General features: G+C 39.7%; 1 protein-coding gene across 3 annotated transcripts in view; it reads right to left on the bottom strand.

Moving 5' to 3' along the window:
- The window catches only part of PITPNB (phosphatidylinositol transfer protein beta), a 65,370-nt gene that overhangs the window by 26,159 nt on the left and 24,538 nt on the right, over positions 1-14,673 (bottom strand). The window lies entirely within an intron of this gene.

The following is a 14,673-nucleotide window of genomic DNA, read 5'->3' as shown; positions in this document are numbered from 1 at the left end:
TAAAGCAGATTCCCAAAGGACCACTAATTGTCAATAACTTGTTGGCCTAGTTTCTGTTACTGAATGTACCTCAGAGGAACAAAACTGCATTAAAAAATATTCTCTAATTCAGCCTGCTCATTAATCCTCACTGGCTTTACACCAATGAATCCTAAAAGCTGAATTTTAAAACTGCATTGAGAACTGAGAAATACACTCAAACCTACACACCCGAACAGAACACTTTTTTGTAATGTTTCTAATCTCACAGAGACCCTGCACAGAGACCTGGGGTGGGGATGTGGGGGGAGGTGTTAGCATGGTAGACAGGGAAAGAAGCGGGGGAGAAGCTGTCAACAGGGCTCTGTGCTAAAAGGTGGCCAGCCTAGAGCACTGCTAGGCTAGAGCATAGCTGGGCCAATCACCTCTTCCATTCTTTCTCATTTTATCCGTATCACAGCTGGAGACCGCCAACACTGTCATGTTTATCAAGGCAGACCTTTGGAGGGTTACAAATTAATAGAAAGAGAAAGATATCAGGATTTCAGCTATGAAAAGAGGTTACAACCAAAAGCCTGACATGACAGACTCCATATTCCACAACCTAGCAGGAAAATCAAATAGTTCTGCTCCAGATGACATGGGCAGACAAAGCAAAAGGGAGCAAGTCTTTGAAGGATAGGAAAGGGAGTTGGTTCCTGGATAGCCCAAGGCCGATAGGCTACTCTTTCAGGGTATGTGGGTTACTGGGTTGGATAAGCCTATGTTTTATTCACAAATAAAATTTTCAATATTTAAAAATTTTTTCTTTATTAATGTTAGAGAGAGGGAGAGAGAGAGATAGAAACATTGATGAGAGAGAACATCGATTAGCTGCCTCCTGCATGACCCCCACTGGGGATCAGACCCACAAAGTGGGCATGTGCACTGACCAGGAATTGAACCTGCGACCTCTTGGTGCATGGGTTGACGCTCAACCACTGAGCCACACCGGCCAGGCCAAATATTCAATATTTATTACTGTAACAATAAACTTATTATTAATATATATTTATATATTTACTATAGCATTTAAAAATGAGGATAAACTCTTGACTCCAATTAAATAAGTTTTAACATATTAACAGGTCAATTTTGCTAAAGCTTCATGTTAAACATTATTTATTTTAAAATTAAATCACATATACCTCAAAATTGTATGTAGTGTGTTTAGGAAAGTTTTGTTTAACACAAAATACATTTATTTCCTTAAATGAAAGTACGTCATAGAACATATTACAACAAATTCCTTAAACTAAAACGGGGAGAAGGGGAGATGTCCTATTTAAAATTCACAGGTTGAACCCTCTCCAGTAAAATGTCCATGTTGGTTCATGATCTGGCCTTTAGACAAAGAAACTCCTAAGTCCCAGGACCCAGTTAAATCCATAGCACTAATTTAACAAACATCAAATAGGACATAATTGCAGGGGGAAAAAAATTAAATGTCTTAAAAAAAAAACAAAAAACCGCAAGAGCAAAATCCACTAAGAAGCATCACTCTTACTACTATTTTTGAAGAACTTACTTCAGAAACCCAGGACTCAAATGCTGCTCTCTTGACACTCAAGCTAACCACAATACTTTTGCAAAAATGTGATATAACTTATTATCAAGTATCTGAAGGAATCTCAGCCCAGAAGGCGTTCCCTAGGAAAGTTTACATTGTTTAAAAAAAGGGCTTTTTATAAGGAATTCACTTTATGAAGCCATTTACATGAATTTCTTTAAAAATATCTGCCATTAGTTGCTCACAAAAAACATTTTCTAACTCTTACCGGAGAATTTTCCCCTAGCCAGGAACTGGAGCAATTCTACTGAACACCCTACCACTTCCACTACCCTCCCTCCTGTTTTACTTTTAAAAGATGGAAAAGATTAGAAATAAAGAGTAAGTCAATAATGGGTTGAGGGTTCTAGTGAAAGGTATTTTATGCAAAATATACTTGTACATGCTGATTTTTAAGAGAGCTTTTAAAAACCTTGCTAAGATTTAAGCATGCATAAAATAAGCAATATGTTATTATCCCACAAGAGGGCACTGCTATCCAACTATGTCTTGAAATATATGGGACATTCTCTAAATCCACTCACTACTGGATCAAAATATTATAGTAAGTGTTCCCAAAGTACTTGACCATGTAAGGCAGCAGAAGAAAGTGGGAAATGTTTTTACATTTTTTTAAAAATAAAAACCATGCTAACATTTATTTATATCTTGGAGGATGGGAAAAACCTCTATAGCTACTACAAAAAGGATCTTGACAATGGTTTGCTTCACAGCATAGCAAAGGCAAGATGAAAGAGGATCTGACAAGTGAAAATTCCTTAAGCAAAAGCAAAATCATCGCTACCTCAAAACATGTATTTGAGTTTTGTTTTGTTCCTGAGTTCAAAGAGGCTCGTATTACAAGTTAGGAGCTGGGTCACAATTCACACTTTAATAAAGTTATGCACACATTTTATTTTTAAAAATTTTTTCTTTATTGATTTTTAGAGAGAGGAGGAGGAAGAGAGAGAGAAACATCGATGAGAGAGAACACTGATTGGCCGCCTCCTGCATGCCCCCCACTGGGGATCTGGCCCACAACCTGGGCGTATGCCCTGACTGGGAACTGAACTGGCGACTTGTTGGTACATGGGTCAGTGCAGGCTATGCACACACTTTAATCAAAATCTTTTGGGGCCCTCACACATACACCAGAGACAAGTTACAAACTTTTAAGATAGAAATGAATGCCTAGATTCATTTTAATGACAAAAGGAAGAGGTATTCTACTAGACATAGCGTCTGCTCATGCCAAAGAGTACTGAAGAAGCATTTGGCAATCACAGGCTCTTCTCTGACTTGCTGGGTCTCAGCCATAGATTTAATAAACAAAAGCTCTTTTCAGGGCTAAAGACTGGGTAGCCACTGCACAGCTCTGAGAAGCAGAAAGCCCTTCTTAGGAAGTAAAAGGCAGCAGTTGGAACAAAAGTATTATCTAAAATGCAGCAGCCTTTTGAAAGCTGTGAGAAAGAACAAACTAGAGAGATGGGACGGTCAGTGCTGACCATTTAAGGTTATCATCTACCAAAGGTTAATTAGAAAAATCTATTAGGTTCACCCGTTAAAACAAGGTCATTTTCATAGCTCAAAAGTTGACAAATATTAATGATTTCACACAGTCTGATCTAATATTTAACTTTTTCCAGCCAGATTTCATCATGTTAATTTTAAAGAGAGAAAAAAACTAATCTTATAAAGATGATTTAGAAAGGATATTTAGAAAACAAATTTCTTTAAAATTATGCCTAAAGGCAGTGCAGTAAAGCATATGTTGCCAAGACTATCTACTCAAATGTATAACATCTGGGCACTATCTCACAGAATGTCTGATCAGAAGAAAAGATAGGCCTGAATCCTTCTTAGAGTAGAGAAAACAAGCACTGCTTAAGGTGTGACCAAAACTTGCATGACTAAATAAATTAAACCAAGTTTCATCAGCTTTCCAAGACTGACATTTGGGAAAAAGTATCTTTAAAAGGAGCAATAACGCCCTGGCCAGTTTGGCTCAGCGGTTAGAGCGTCGGCCTGCGGTCCGGAGAGACCTGGGTTCGGTTCCCGCTAAGGGCATGTACCTCGGTTGCAGTTTGTCCCCGGCCCTGGTTGGTCGTGCGGGTGGCAGCCACTCGATGTGTCCCTTCACGTCGATGTTTCTCTCTCTCTCTCCCTTACTCTCTCTCCCTCCCACTCTATCTGTACAAAATATGGAAAAATATCCTCGGGTGAGGATAAAAAAATAAAAAAATAAAAAAATAAAAGGAGCAATAACTTTAAAACAACATATTTCTGGTTTAAAACAATTAAAAGGTGTCCGACTGTTTAACACTCAAATAATGGAATGGCAGTTCAAAATGAAAACAGCTAACTGAATGGAAAAGCTTCTTCTGTGCTCACTTTCAGAAAATCAGGCACTGCTCTCAACTAAAATGGAACAATGTTCTCCCTACTAAAACATACTCACCAAACAAATGGATCATAATCAACAAACAAATGGTCAATGCTAGGAAGAATAAGCAAAAAAGCACAGACATTAAAAGTCAATTCATTTTTTTTGACATCACAATCCTTAAAAAGGTGAATGAGAGACCTCTATAAAAGGCTTATAACACTACTATAATTAACCTAGTTATTAATAACAGAAAAGCAGCAAAGGGAAGGCCAGATACTATAGGCATGTCATTTGGGCAGTTTTGCCAGGAAGCTACAACTTTACTCTCCGGGGGTCCAACCAAGGGGAGATAGGCGCATGCCCGATAAAGTTGGGGTCACATAGGGAAGGTGCTTGCTGTCATTCACACCTGAGAACAAAGGTCATTGGCCAGAATGGGCATGGCCACTGCAAGGGCGTGAAATTTGGCATATTTAATTCCCTAAACAGAAGAGTTCACTTTCTTGTGTTCTTGCTGCTCATGGGACTCCGGGCTTGTGGGGCTCTCCTGCATTCACCTACATGGCCCATGCCCATGCGGACCCCACATGCAGTGGACTAATGGACTGCAACTAGCCTGGTGCTGTATTGGATCCAGCTGCAACATGGAACAGAAACTCTGGACATTGGCTCTCATTTTAGCTTTACTAAAGGGATGTAATTCCAAAGAAATAAAATTTTTACCATATTTCAGCCTCCCGTGGGGGTCTCCAGAAATGCTTATTCCAGCAGTACCCCAAGAACCCCACCTCTACCAACAACCGATAGATGTGCAGCTTAGATGAGTCCAACAATGTTACTATTGTCTTTTGATATACAATTAAATGGGCAGGGACTCTTCATTTGATAAAGTACAAAACTCCAAACCTTCCAGCTCTAGTCAGACTTTGAACCCAGACTTTGGCTGCAGCCTAGAGCCTACCATCAGTTGTGAGGAAAAAACCTTCTGGTGGAGGGGCACACAGTATTCCTGTACTACATAAGCAATAGTTGAAAAAACAAACTCCACAGTCATTTAGAAACACTTTAACTGTTCACTGTTTAAGAATCTTGCACTCTCTTCAGACAGATACAATTATTCCTTTAACTAGAAAAATAGTTACCATACCAAAACAGAGCAAATAGCAGGTTCTAATAAATGTTGCTAAATGAACATGAGAAAATGTAGGAGTGGTGTTCGCTTTAAGTACCTACACCAAAAAACATCTTAGGGCCTCCAATCCTTTTATTATAACTGCACATATGCAAATTTCAAAATATACCAGAGTTCAGCAGCTATGGGAAGAGGTGGGCAAGGCCTAGGGGCTATTTCAGGGGACTAGGAAAGATAGATGGAAGAGCAGGTAGTTGTTTGTTTCAATTAAATTATGAGTGCTCTTAATCAACATTTTGCAAAGAATAGCAGCACATCATACAGTGAGATGTTCTTGAAAGACAAAAATAAGTCAGCAGCCCTACTTCTGAGTCCTGGCTCCCCTTCCACTGGTTTTGTGGCTCAGGGAAAGTTACAGCACTTCCCTGGGTTAAAACACTCCTTAGTAAAAGTAAAGGTTCGGGTGAATGTTTTGGACCATGGCCTCCAACTGAAATTCCTTCTGCTTCCAAAACCCTAGAAGAAGGATACTCCCTCTACAATCTTCACCATTAATTGTGTACTAGAGCACATCCCAGGTGTGAGCATGCACAGAAACAAAGGGGAGAGGAGAGCAGGGGTAGAGTGGTGGTGGTGGTGAGAGTTTGCACTTCTAACAAGCTGCCTGTGGGCTGACCTTGCTTAAATGGAAAAGGGCTCAAGCCTTTAGGCCTGAGTCCTAGTCACAATGCTCCCTAGTGGGCCTCAAGGGCGCTAAAAAGAACCCTTTAACTGCTAAAGACCAATGGACAAATCCAGACCAAAACAGGGATTCACACTTGTACAGAGCCTGCCTCCTGTATGGTGGGGGTGTTCTCCAGTGGAGACCAAACGTGGAGGGAGAGGCTGAGTGAGCTGTACTGAAAGGAGGTGATACTAGGTACTGGCAGGGAGGAAGAGATTTACCAGCAATCCATCCCCTCACTTGGGAGTACTTGTGTCTCCTGGCGTATCAAGAAAAGAATTGTGAAGAGTAAGTAGACACACACTTTGCTCCAGGAGCTCTTGCTAAAAAAGCTGCTCAGGAAAAGGGTTCTGCTGGAAAGAGGTAGCACAAAGCAGTCCTGAGTCCAGCAGCGTGACAACCTAAGGACCATAGGCCAGGAAGGGAAGTCTAGCCATGCGGGGCATATTCCAGGCAGCTGTACTGCTCTGGGCTCTCAGTGTGAAACACCCCTTGCCATCATGCCCCAGGAGGCATTTGCAAATGGAGGGAGCAGAAAAAAAAGGATGGAAACTTGAGGTAAATATGACATGGCAACTGTACTCATGAGCAGGTAAGAAGGGATGTGGAGTGACAATTGGGGCAGAGGGGGCTAAAAAGGACAAAAGAGGTATAAAGTATAAATAAAAAAAGAGGTATAAATAAAACCTGAACTTTATCAAGTTAAGAGCACATGCTTACTGAGTCACCAGCATTAATAGGGCCCCTCAAGCTCTGCAGGGAAGTTCCCATGAAGGACCCTATCAATCAGAGTGCACCAGGCACATCCTTTCTGTGACCCAGAAGCAACATGGCACATGAGTTTCTAGCTTTTGTCTATTCTTTTAGGAATACCATCATCAGTGAAATACCACTACAGTTGCAACACTGGGCAACTCTTGGTTTTGAAATGCCCCATTTGGGAAAAACCTTTCATCACAAATTAGTACACTCCAACAGGCTGAAACATGGGAAAAAATTAAATTCATTCCCTCTTTAAACTTCCTGAATTTTAACGTGAAATAAACCTGTATTTTTCAACTAAGTCTCCCCAATAATTTTAATACTTTGTATCATTAATATTTGCTTATTAGTGACATATAAAAAAACAGATGTTAAGCTACATTGGTTTTAAACCTGAGGGCCTTACAAATTTGAATTAAACATTTCTGCTAAAAATAACCTTGGAAATTATAAGGTCACATCGGATGTACTACAGAGGAACCATATAATATAGAGGGAAGCTGATACAATCCTTTCTGGTTACACATAAATACCTAAAAGTATGGTTCCAATTTCTTTCTAAAAAAAAAACAACAAAAAACAAAACCCCTGCTCATTTTCTTTCAAATTACTTCCAAAAACGAAGGTCTCTCTGATGTTAATCGTGTGTACACTTCGGCTTACACTTTAAAGAGTCTTCCTCTCCTGGGAAGTGACTTTTGTATACAAATCATGGAAAGCTACTTAGACAAAGTGCTGGAGATGATTAAAAGGGGCCAGATTCAAATTCATACCTTAAAAAAAAGCAGAAGCAGATGCCAACTGACTCATTTGTGTATGTTTTGGAAATGAGTTGAAGATATGCATGTGCATTTCATCAGGACATTTAAAGAATGCATGACTTTTTGTTGTGGTTATGTATTTACGACAACTTTAGAAAATTAAAAAAACTTTAATTATATTCTGGTGTTTTATGCTGAATGCCTTGACTTCTATTACAATTTGATCTAAAACATTTTTTTTTTTTTTATCATCCTCACCCGAGGACATTTTTCCATTTTTTGTTCAGGTAGAGTGGGAGGGAGAGAGAAGAACAGAGAGAGAGAGAAACATCAACATGAAAGGGACACATCGAGTGGTCGCCACCAGCACAACCAACCAGGGCCGGGGACAAACTGCAACCGAGGTACATGCCTTAGCGGGAACCGAACCCAGGTCTCTCCAGACCGCAGGCCGATGCTTCAACCGCTGAGCCAAACCGCTGAGCCAAACCGGCCAGGGCTAAAACATTTTTTAATCTGACAGAAAGATATATGCTTATTTAGAAATGACAGAATTTTTAGATTTGAAGTATATCACAATACTTCACCTTCTAGGATTAATTAAAAAAGGGAAAAAAGACCTAAAGTAGCCTTTTGTTCATTTAATATTTGAATGACAAAAACTTCAATTCCTTCAAATTTTTTTCCCCCTTTAACACCACAGAGAGGGGGAAAAAATCTGCAAACTCTCTTTGATCCACAGAGCCTCTGAAAAGTCACTCCACATCAGGCTAGATACTGAGCATCCTGCTAGGTCCTGGCAACACAGAGACGATGAGAATAGTGCAGACCAGGCCCCCAAAGGGTACTCAATTTACTGAGGAAGGCTTTTCAGGAGTGATACCTGGGTTAGATTGGAAATGGGGAGAGGGTGGGAGCAGGGAGTGTGTCCTGCTGGAACACAGTGTGCTCAGTGGCTGCTTCAATGCCAAGCAGAAGGAGCAAGGCTTCCTTCTTAAAGGAATTAACATCTTAACACTTCACTACAATGCCTCTCTTCTGAAACAGGAAATGTTTTGCTTGGTGGCCAAAAGCAATTGGGTAGGGACATTTATGCAGAAATCTCAGACTGCTTAGCTTGTTTCATTAAGCAATGGATGTACATTCTAGAAAATTACAGAGAATAGTGACTATACTAACAGTCCCAACCACATTTTCCGTAAGTCGTCAACAAAATACTCTGAATAACCCATATATTTAAATATATGTGATTTCTGTAGCATATTACTCTGCAACCCTGGGTCACACTGACAGATTTTTACAATAAATCCTGTTCCTAAAGTTATTGTGCCCATGCTTCCCTTCAATTATATAAACATGTCAAAGCATCTCCCCAAGTATTCAGTTACACTATGGATCTAATCACATCCCTTCTATGCATGGTGAAGTACAGTTCATAAGCATGACCCCCAAAAGAGGAGGTCTGTGACAGAGTGGCATATAAGCTGTCTGACACCAGCAATCCAGCAGAGTTAAACCCTAAAAGTAATCAACAGTCACTCTCAATTAAAATGTTTAGGGCTGTGTTTGTATTAAATCCATCTGCAGTGACAGAAAACCCCCACCAGGTGGAGTGAAAAGATTCAGGCTTCATTTCCAACTTCTTGGTTTCTTGACCTCCCAACTATTTCACTTTAGTCCTGATTCAGGAGACTTGATTACTTATCTTCTCAAAATCACTAATGAACTGTTCTTTATTTCTTTTAAAACAAGAAATAAGAAGGAAAGAAATTCATTTAAGAAGTTTTTAGAAAAATTAGCTCATCCAAGACAAATCAGAGTCCATTAAAAACAAAATGAAAATCAATGAACTAAGTCAGACTGAGACTAAAATCCAGGAGTTAAGGTTGCCACAGTCTGAACTTTGAGAGATCACACCTTCTTATTGAAATTCCACCTTGTTGGCTTATTCATAATTACAAAGCTCCCAATTCTAGTGTCCCTTAGATCCTTGAAGAGCAAGTTTTAGGTACTAAACATTGACTGTTGGTAGTATAGACATACCCTACCTAATATGACTCCTCCCACCCCTAATAAATCACAGTCTTGTATAATCACCTCCCTTGAGAACAGGTGGAACCTGTGACTTGCTTCTAACCAACAGACGATGGCAAAGGTGACGGATCTCATTCCTTTGAATAGGTTGCATTACATAGCCACTAAATTTGTGCTTAATTTGTCATGTAGCAATAGAAAACCAATACAATTAGAGAGGACATCCCTCCAATCCATTGCACACACCTCTGCCAGACCTTAACTCTTCCACTTGTTCCCCAGACATCCAGCTCCCCCAGTTCGAGAAGGAATCACTGTTACAACTGTCTTATATATACAGTCTTCTTGACCATCTATATAAGCAAGTAAGTGCATAATAGATATATTTTTCTCCTTTCTTCATCTTTTTCCCTTCACATTATCTTGGAAAGGATTCCATGTCAGTACAAATAGAGCTCACTCCCTTTTCATGACTGCACTGAACTTTATCATATAGGTCAACCATGTTTTTAATCACTTCTATCAATAGAGAGACATTTAGGCTTACGATTATTTCTGATTGTATGTTAATATATTTGTCACCTCACAATGAATAGGATCAATTCCTTGAAGTTGAATTTTGCTGGGTCTGAGGGCACACACATTTGTAATTCTGCTGCACAGGTTGTACTGATTTATACTCCCTCAGAAGTATAAACATATGTGAGTGCCTGCTTCCTCACCCCTTGACAATCTAGATGTTATCTAATTGACTTCCAATTGATTTTATACAAATTCCTCACTCACAGAGGTTAGTTTCATCATTACTCTCAAAGCTCATCATTCAACAATTATTTATGAGGTACCCACTCAGTGAAAAGGGGATGGGTTCCTGGAAATAGAGAACAAAACATCAATGAAATGAATAAGAGCTGAAATTCAGCAGAGGGGAAGACTGTTTCCAATCTGGGTGAATCTCCCTGTAAGAAATTAAATCTGACCTAGGTCCTGCAGGACACAAGCTTTGGACATAGAGGAAGGAGTCCCAAAAGAAAGGCCAAAACAAGCAGTACACCAGAACAGAAAAGCCCAGGACATGGTCAGTGGAGAACCAGTTGGAAGAGAGGAAGACAATGCTCAAGTGGCAGCTCAAAGAGTGACCAAGCAGGGCCTTAGTTCAGAATGAATCAAGTCAGTGAAAAGAACACTGGACTGAGAGATAGAATTTCCACTTCTGGCATTAGCTACATCATCTTGAGAAAAACTAGTTTATCTGGGTTTCAGTTTCCTCACTTGAAAAACAGAGAGGTTAGCCCTGAGAGAGAACTTTCTATAGCTGCAGAACTGTGTTCAAAGTAAGTCTTATGGTGAAGACTAATACCAGACAAGCAGAACTGTGCTGGTTCCAGTTGCTCCATCCTGACAACACTCCAAGAAATTCAGGATTATGCAAAGCACAGTTTGAAAGCAACCAGGCCTAAGTAGTCAAGGTTCCCTTCAACTCTAAAAATTATTCCAACTTCCCCCTCAGTGTTGGATAATGTGCTTATACCTTTGCTTCTATTCCACTGCCTACAACTCATCATTGATTTAACACACATTTATGAGTACCTACTACATATCAGGTGCTGTTCTAGGAGTTGGGGAGACAATGGTTAATAATACAATGATTATTCCCTCTGGGGTTCAATTTCTATTTGGAAGGGAGAAAGAAAACAAATTTATAACATGTCAGAGAGCCCTGGCTGGTTTGGCTCAGTGGTTGGAGCATTGGCCCATGGACCAAAGAGTCGCGGGTTCGATTCTGGTCAAGGGCACATACCCCAGTTGTGATTTGGTCCCCAGCCCTGGATGGGGTTGTGCGGGTGGCAGCCAATCAATGTGTCTCTCTCACACCAATGTTTCTCTCTCTCACCCCCTACTCTTTCTGAAGATAAATGGAAAAATATCCTCGGGTGAGGATTTAAAAAAAAAATATATATATATATATACATATATATATATTTCAGAGAATGAGAGTTAAGAGGGAAAACTGTCGTAATGAGGGTGGGAGTGAACTTCTCCACCAACAAAATCTTCCTCATCCTCCTCTTAGGACTCTTGCATTCAGTCTTTTCAGATTTTCTTCCTCCCAGATCCTATAGCACTTTGGACCATGCATAAGCCTCTGCCATGTGTTAACTATTTCACTGCACTGGACTTGTGTCACCCAGATTGTAAACCTCTTGAGGGTACTATATTAATCTTGGATCACTATAGCAGGGCTCTTCGGGCAGCACAAGCTGAGCAGTCATTAAATATGGGTTGATTGCTATGTTAACACTGCCATTTTAGAACTGCAAATGTGATCTTAAAACTTCCTTTTCCCAACACCTTGGACCAGAATTTTCGAGGAACATAAAAACAGAATCAAACTGGATCTGGTAGAAAGTAAGGGTGGCTAGGTGGTCCATGTGTTGGTCACAGAGGCTAATTCTAAGACAAACATGAACTAGACAAGGCCAAGAAGATGGGGTGAAACCAGAAGGGAGAATGTTGGGGCAATTGTCTTATGCCAGCAGAGTGAACAGACAAGGATGTTCAGAAGAAAAGGGCAGACCCAGAGCTCCTGGCCATTAGGTCTCTTGCCCACTTGCTTGCTGGAATGGGTGCCAAGCCCTACAACCATACATCTCGACCTCAACGCCCCCACCCCCGTCCCAGTAGCTCAATGCTCTGCTCCTCACCACAAAGCTTAAAAACTGCAAAGGGCAGCCCCACCTCCCACCACACAGAGTTGTTCTCTCCTTTTATAGCAGAAAATGTACATGTTAGGGTTCTTATTTTATTGTCAAAAAATCTGAAAATGTCCTATATGACATCAGTTGTACTTTGAGTATCCACAACTGAGAAAACACATAACCAAAAATTACTCTGACACAAATGTTCACACCAGCAGTTTTCACAATAGCTAAAGATAGAAACAACCCAAATGATTATCAATGGGTAAATAAATAAAAGGTAGTTTATCCACACACCAAACTATTATTCAGCCATAATAAGGAATGAAGTAATGACACATGCAACAATGTGGATGAACCTTGAAAACATTCTGCTAAAGTAAAAAAAAAAAGCCAGTCAGAGAAAGCCACATATTGTTATGATTCCATTTATACGAAATATCCAGATTAGGTAAATCCAGAGACAGAAAACAGATTAGTGATAGCCAAAGGTTGGGGTAGAGAGCAGGAAAGAGTGACTGTTTACAGCTCCAGGGTGTTCATTTAGGATGATGAAAACGTTCAAAAACTGGATAATGGTGATGGTTCTACAATACTGTGAATGTACTAAATGCTACAGAACTGTACATTTTTAAATGGTTTAAATGGTAAATGTTACGTTGTATTTTATACACATAAAATAAAATTTATACACAATACAATAAAAAAGGTATTGCGAATACAATAAACTTAAATTTTTATCTTACTAACTTCTACAATATAACTTGGAAAACAGGAACTATGAACACTGGAAAAAAAAAAAATCACACATACATATGAGAAGACTTATTCACTCCCCAAACAATGTTTGGCATGAACACAGATTTCCAGAACTCCTATACACCTATAGCTAATAACAGTGAAAATAATGGCAAACAATTATTAAACTAGGCACTGCTCTAAGTACTCATATTTAATCCTGTGTGATAATTGGCCCCATTTTACACAAGATAAAACAGGCACCCAAGACTGAAGGGCCAGCAGGTGGCAAACCTCAGAATTTGAATCTGAAACCAATGTAGTTTCAGAATGTATGTTCTTAGTCATAGCTCCATGGGCTCACAATGCAGACCCTCCTCATTTGGGCCAATCCATTCTCTTTCACATCTACCCCAAACATCATTCCACACACAGCCACCTGCTCAGCCTTTGCATGTGCAGTGCCTTCCACCTGAAGCACCTATCCCAAGTGCTGCTGTTGTGCATCTAAGGCCAGTGCTGCCTTCTCTCCTCTCTAAAGATGATGCAGTAGAAGGAGACTGAGGGTGGCCTCTTGGGCTCTTCATAATCCACCTTCACTATTCTTACAACTTGTTTTGGTGCCTGCAAACACTTTAGCCTGAGAACAAGAACCAAAAAACCACTCTTCTGCTCCCAGCAAAACCAAAGGTGTCTTGTGCTCTGCTGAAGAACAACAAAAGATGCAAACCTATGAGCCACAATATTGGACCATTTTGTTTGGCCAGCACAACCTTTTCAAATTGACGATATAATGTGAATGACTTACTTGGGCACAGTGTGGTATACTGCTGCTGGGTATTATCTAGTGACCTGTTGCTCCAGGCATGCAAGCTGTCCTGACCTTGCCATAATCTCATTCACTCATTACTCACTCCCAATGATTTTTCTTCCTATCACCATTCTTACACATACAGTAAATCATGGCTGTAAAAGATACTAGAGAAATAAAAGGGCAAAACAAACATTGTTTTCAATAGAACATACATTTTATTTCTGAGGATAAAAAAAGCCTTATATAATTTCAAAGGCAGAAATAGCCCTTAAATTGCAATAACTTCAAATTATAGCACAACTAAAATTTAAAATCTCTTATGATGAGGATCCCTTATCAGTGCTCCCACTTCTAATCGGGGAGAGGGCCCTAGCTGAACAGGACCCAGGCCTACCAAAGGGTCACTGCTGACAGTCCCCAACCCCAGTGATTTTTGAGAAAAGGACAGGGGCCTTTATTTTAGAAGGTTTACATTTACATTTCAACAGCAACACGAGACATTTAGTTTTTGAATTATTTCTGTTCAGCTTATAACAATGCTCAAGTTCAGGGAAGAAGCACCAAAAATGAAATGGAAAGGCTATGAAACAAAATGCTAACTGAACACACTAAGCTTCACTATGACAAAACAAGGAACATCACACTTATTTCAAAGCTTTAGCTCTCTCTAGACTAGCAAGAAGAGGGTCACAGGTTGTCTTAACATGTAAAAAGTCCACAGCTTGTGCACTGCAAAACCAAAGCAGCGTGCAGCATGATTTAAGTAGTGAGTTAATATTTAAAAACTGTAGCAAAGTAGTTCAAGGGCCTTAATTTGGAGGGGGAAGTGTGCAAGGGGTAGCGGTGAAATAAAGGATTTAATACTTTTGAAAACAAAATTTTGTATTAAGGCAAATGCCTAAAGTACAAATATTTGCATGTAGTAAAAATCAAAATAGAAAGCTACACAACTGTTGAATTGAGATGTTCCACCTTCAACAATTTCCCACAAATGATAATTTTAGGGTAAACTAACTGAAAATTTGTATGTAAATTGAGTTTTTGCTTTCTTAATCT

Source organism: Molossus molossus, unplaced genomic scaffold (assembly GCF_014108415.1).
Source record: "Molossus molossus isolate mMolMol1 unplaced genomic scaffold, mMolMol1.p scaffold_m16_p_22, whole genome shotgun sequence".
In the NCBI taxonomy this organism is placed as follows: domain Eukaryota; kingdom Metazoa; phylum Chordata; class Mammalia; order Chiroptera; family Molossidae; genus Molossus; species Molossus molossus.
The sequence above is the reverse complement of the archived record's forward strand: the minus strand, read 5'-3'. Positions and strand labels throughout refer to the sequence as shown.